This window comes from Nerophis ophidion, linkage group LG01, assembly GCF_033978795.1.
Source record: "Nerophis ophidion isolate RoL-2023_Sa linkage group LG01, RoL_Noph_v1.0, whole genome shotgun sequence".
Classification (NCBI taxonomy): Eukaryota; Metazoa; Chordata; class Actinopteri; order Syngnathiformes; family Syngnathidae; genus Nerophis; species Nerophis ophidion.
The window spans coordinates 77,040,568-77,046,668 of record NC_084611.1 but is presented as its reverse complement, the minus strand read 5'-3'; the positions used below and the strand labels follow the sequence as shown (position 1 = coordinate 77,046,668).

The 6,101-nt window shown below is 38.0% G+C and overlaps 1 long non-coding RNA gene across 1 annotated transcript; it reads right to left on the bottom strand.

The window, feature by feature from the left end:
• Positions 1–3,012: 3,012 nt before the first annotated feature.
• On the bottom strand, positions 3,013–5,852 carry LOC133539278 (uncharacterized). The gene is made up of 3 exons (XR_009803289.1): positions 5,828–5,852; positions 4,314–4,371; positions 3,013–4,247 (listed from the first exon to the last, which is right to left on the bottom strand). It is a non-coding gene; the product is annotated as an uncharacterized LOC133539278 (long non-coding RNA).
• Positions 5,853–6,101: the final 249 nt, after the last annotated feature.

The window sequence follows — 6,101 nt, the reverse complement described above, 5'->3', positions numbered from 1 at the left end:
CCAAGTTATTTTTTTAAACAACTGATATAAACAGACACACTGTTAGAAAAGTTACTATTTTGCATGGTTTCTGTTTCTAATGCTTCAATGATAGTGTTTTCATCTTTGTATTTTATCCATTTCAATGGCTAAGCTTTGATTGTTTTAAATATTGTTTTGTACTGTGGCACTTTAAGATTTATTTAAATGAAAAGTGCCCAACAAATAAAATTATTACATTTGTCTAAATAATTCGATGACGTTACTGTTTTAATTGCATATATGGTGGAAGGATCTGTGTGGTAAGATGGTTTTGGACGCAAGGTGTTATGGGTAACGGCACTCAGGTGCGGTGGAATCGAGCCACACATTTTTTTGATTAAAATGTAGATTCTTAATGTAGCCTTAGGTTGACGCTCCTCTACTTTCCCCTTTTCCGCTTGCTGCGGCTCCAAACAACAAACAAAACGCCAGACGCTCCTCTTCATTTTGTATAGTTTACTTATCAACTTCATCCATCCATTTTCTACCGCTTGTCCCTTTCGGGGTTGCGGGAGGTGGTTTGCTGGAGCCTATCCCAGCTGCACAAGGGCGGAAGGCAGGGTAAACCCTGGTCCAGTCGCCACCTCATCGCAGGGCCAACACAGATGGACAGACAACATTCACACTCACTTTCATTCACAAGGGCAGATTTAGTTTTGCCAATGCTAACATTACATTTTAACATCATGCTAGGTTTACTGGTTTAAATATTCAAAAACAGTGTGACTGTTCAAACTGTGTGAAATGTTAGTGGCCAAATAACATAAACATGTTAAATAAAACGTTTGCCTTGTTTGTAATGAATACTTAGTCTTATTATGCTACTGTATTTCATTATAGGTCATTATTATGTTTTTTTTCTGAGGTGGTACTTAGTGAAAGAAAAAGTTACAATATTGTCTTATTGAATATAAAGTAAGTATATTTAATTTCTATCCATTTCAAAAACGTAAAGCAATAACGATGTGGGAACAAATGAATGGCAAAATAAAGCTAGTTTGTTACAGTAACAAGGAGTTAGAAAAAGTAAGAGTGAGGTCAAAAAACTGTGTGGCTCAATTCCACCGCACCTGACTACTATTACCCATAACACCTTGCGTCCAAAACCATCTTACCACACAGATCCTTCCGCAAAATATGCAATTAAAACAGTTACGTCATCAAATTATTTAGACAAATGTAATAATCACAAATAATGTGAGCTTTATAATTACTCTTAAGCATTCAATATATACATTTTCGTATTATGCAAAGAAAAGAAAATAGTCCCCTTTTGGCTGAGTAAACATAAAGCCCTTCCATAAAATGTAAATTAACTTAAACAAAATTTAGGCTCCTACAATTATTATTTCTTATTTCTGGCGGGCATGGTGGCACCCTACCCTGTTCAGCGAACCTTGAACGCACCGTGAAAACTGTCAAGTTGTGTTGGTGACGAACCCCAAGATGCAGAGATGACGGCAGGTATTGAGCAGGAAAACATCATTTAATGTTAAAAATTTAGGGCAAAAACAAACCAGGAACTCGGAGACAGGAAACAGGATGGCAGGAACAGGAACTAGAAGACGAGGAACAAAAATGACAGCACACCTCAAACAGGTTCAGGTACAAACAGTCGGAGCTACAAGCCGTAATGATAAATAATCCAGCCCAGAGTGGAGGAAGAAGCAGGTCTAAATAGCAGCTGGCTGATTGACACCAGGTGTGGCCCCGTGCCAATCAGCCACAGCTGAGGGGAAAAAACACTCAGGGATAATAGCAGGAAATGAAGACAAAATAAGAGTGCTGACAGGAAATAAGACAAACACAGAGGAAAAACTAAAACATGACCAAACTGTCAGGTACAAACCTGACAAAAACACCTCTGTCTTGTTTTATAGAATGATCACTCAGTTCTAAGAAAGCACAGCTCGTAGGATCTTTTTTTTTTTCTTTTTTTTTTTTGTCATGAAAATGGAGGTTTTTGTGGTTAAAAAAAAAAAAAAATATATATGTATATATATATATATATATATAGATATATATTTTTTTTTTTAAATAAAAATTCTTCTGCGGCCCAGTACCAATCGGGCTTCTTCACAGCAGCTCAGACAAGGCACCAAGCAGTGAGGGTGGGGAACGTTTCCACAGACGCGGAAGGAGATTTTCACAACAAAGTTCTAAAGCTTAGTGAAGTGAAGTGAAGTGAAGTGAATTATATTTATATAGCGCTTTTCTCTAGTGACTCAAAGTGCTTTACATAGTGAAACCCAATATCTAAGTTACATTTAAACCAGTGTGGGTGGCACTGGGAGCAGGTGGGTAAAGTGTCTTGCCCAAGGACACAACGGCAGTGACTAGGATGGCAGAAGCGGGAATCGAACCTGCAACCCTCAAGTTGTTGGCACGGCCGCTCTACCAACCGAGCTATGCTTAGTGATACATAGAATAGAATAGAAAGTACTTTATTGATTCCTGGGGGAAATTCAGCAAATATCAGATGTATCAGATTGTAGGTGGGTTTATAGATGGATAGGTAGTACTTTATTGATTCCTTCAGGAAAATTAAAATGATTGTGTATATATTTCACTGTTTATTGCAGTTTTGTTGTGTTTCACTTGATTGTAAAATATGTCAATCGAAAGCGGGTGTGACATACATATTTTGTCAATATTCAGTGGTTTATCGTTCATATAAAAATGTAAAAATTCCATTCTGTTTTTTTTAAGGCGATCTTTCATAATGTTTTTAGCATTCAATCAGACTTTATTGTGAGGTTTTGTATTAGTGTTCCTAAAAATAGATATACCGGCCCCCAGACACATTTTTTTTCTCTAAATGTGGCCCCCAAGTCAAAAATAATTGCCCAGGCCTGGTTTAGAGAAACTACAAAGTGATTAAAAAAAAAAACATTTTTTACATTTCAGTGCCGTTGTGTATTTTCTTGTATATGGACGTTTAATTCTTATATCCTTGAATAAGTTATTAATACCAATGTTGAGGATGTTTGAAATGAACATAATCGAGGCACAAATGCTATACTTATTGTGAACTACCGCGATTTATTATTCTTGTCTACTTATTAGTGACTAACAAAACATACACATGATGTATGTTATGTGTATTAAACCAACATTGTATAATATATTTTATTGTTAACTACAAATGAAAGACCGGCCGGAATGTGCTGGCGTCATGTCACGAATTACAAGAGTCTCATTTGAGATACGTTCTGACAATTATTAAACGGGTATGTTTTTATTTTTATCTTATGCTTTAAACATGTTGATTATTTTAGCTTCTATATCTTTGATTAATTTGCTTGTCGGTGTAAACAGTCCCCAACCCCACCCCACTTGTAACTACTTGTTTTTTTGTTTGTTTTTTAATCTAAAGAAAAGGCCAAAGTCACAAGTGGAGTTTGCTTTAGGTCAGTGTTGTTTCAACTATTTCTAAAAACCGTACTTAAAAATGGAAGGATATGGGGCCACTTTATTATTAAAAATGCTAAAACCAATCCAATCCAACATGTTATCGTATTTGCGTTATAGGTGACCAATATAATTACTGTAGTGTAACATCTATTCATGTTTCTCATTAATAATGTTTTCATTACTATTATGTAGGACAAGCTCACAAAAGTCCACTTCAATTTCCGGTACTTTTTTTTCTTTTCCACGTTCTTTTTAAAGGCCTACTGAAATGAGATTTTCTTATTTAAACGAGGATAGCTGGTCCATTCTATGTGTCATACTTGATCTTTTTGCGTTATTGCAATATTTTTGCTGAAAGGATTTAGTAGAGAACATCGACGATAAAGTTCGCAAGTTTTGGTCGCTAACAGAAAAGCCCTGCCTTTACCGGAAGTCGCAGACTATGACGTCACCCGTTGAGGGCTCCTCACGTCCTCACATTGTTTTTAATGGGAGCCTCCAACGAAAAGAGCTATTCGGACCGAGAAAACGACAATTTCCCCATTAATTTGAGCGAGGAAGAAAGATTCGTGTTTGAGGATATTGATAAAGAAGGGCTAGAAAAAATAAAAATCAAGTAAAAAAAAAAAAAAAAGGCGATTGCATTGGGACAGATTCAGATGTTTTTAGACACATTTACTAGGATAATTCTGGGAAATCCCTTATCTTTCTATTGTGTTGCTAGTGTTTTAGTGAGTTTAATAGTACCTGATAGTCGAAGGGGTTTGTCCACGGGTGTCTCGAGGCCAGTGTCTGAGGGATGTCGAAGGCAGCTGTATGGACGGCATGAGCTCAGCTGATCTCCGGTAAATGGCGACTTTTTGGCACAATTTTCTCACCGAAAACTGCTGGATCCATGTTTGCTTGACCGCTCTGATCCATTGCAAAATTTCACCTCTGGGAATTTCAAACAAGGAATCGCCATGTGTTTGTGTGGCTAAAGGCTAAAGCTTCCCAACTCCACCTTTCTACTTTGACTTTTCCATTATTAATTGAACAAATTGCAAAAGATTCAGCAACAAAGATGTCCAAAATACTGTGTAATTATGCGGTTAAAGCAGACGACTTTTAGATGTGTGTGTGCGCAGCGCTCATATTTCCTAACAGCCTGTGACGTCACGCGTACACGCCATCATTACGCAACGTTTTCAACAAGAAACTCCCGGGAAATTTAAAATTGCAATTTAGTAAACTAAAAAGGCAGTATTGGCATGTGTTGCAATGTTAATATTTCATCATTGATATATAAGCTATCAGACTGCGTGGTCGGTAGTAGTGGGTTTCAGTAGGCCTTTAAAAGCCAATTATTTTGGTCTATCTCGAATAAATATCCCCGTGATGATCTAGAAAGGTTGATGTTAAATATGTAATCTATTACCTAATCTATTACTTTCAACAGCCTCATGTCGTACTCTGGCTGTCCAAAGTCTGAAGCTCTGTTTAGTCATGTAATGACTAAACAGAGCCCCTACATAGGGGCGGCATGGCGTAGTGGGTAGAGCGGCCGTGCCAGAAACCTAAGGGTTGCAGGTTCGCTTCCCACCTATTGACATCAAAGTCGCTGCCGTTGTGTCCTTGGGCAGGACACTTCACCCTTTGCCCCCGGTGCCGCTCACACTGGTGAATGAATGATAGGAGGTGGTCGGAGGGGCCGTAGGCGCAAACTGGCAGCCACGCTTCCATCAGTCTACCCCAGGGCAGCTGTGGCTACAGATGTAGCTTACCACCACCAGGTGTGAATGAATGATGGGTTCCCACTTCTCTGTGAGCGCTTTGAATATATAACAATAGAAAAGCGCGATATCAATTTAATCCATTATTATTATTATTATTATTATTATTATTATTCCTCTTGGCTCAATCACTTGGCTGTAATCTGCTTGCTTCCACACTTTGTCTTAGTTTGAATTCATTTTATAGCTTACTTTATTACTACCTACATACATTTCCATAAATAAAAGTACATTAGAATATACCCGGAAAGCTTGAATATGTTTTTTGGGCTTTTCTCTAGGCTTTCACTATTTAGTTGAATTGTTCACCTTTGACCGGCAACTAAATATAGACTACTTGTGTCATTGTATTTATTTATATAGCACTTTTCATACACATGCATGTTGCAACAAAAAATGCTTTACACCAGAAAAGAAGAAAGAAAAAATTAGAAGACGCACTGAGCACACAGCATCAACCTCGCTAAAGAATTTCACTCCCTGCATGTCTGATTAGCACCTGGTTGCAGTTGCCAATCAGGCTGCTATTAAGGCCGGCCTCGCCCTGATTTTTTAGCAGCATGCTTTGTTCATAACTGCTCCTCCTGTGTTGAAGACAATTAAGGTAAGACTTGTCTTACCTGTACATCGTCCACCTGTCTCCTGCATAATGGGGTCACAACTACCGCAGCTATGCGACTCCCTGACAGGTTTCTCCTACACTGCCATGATACCTGTGGCGGTGGGGGCGTGGTCACAATGACGGCATCAAGTAATTTGCTATGATGATATGATTTTCTTTTAAAGGGGAACATTATCACCAGACCTATGTAAGCGTCAATATATACCTTGATGTTGCAGAAAAAAGACCATATATTTTTTTAACCGATTTCCGAACTATAAATGGGTGAATTT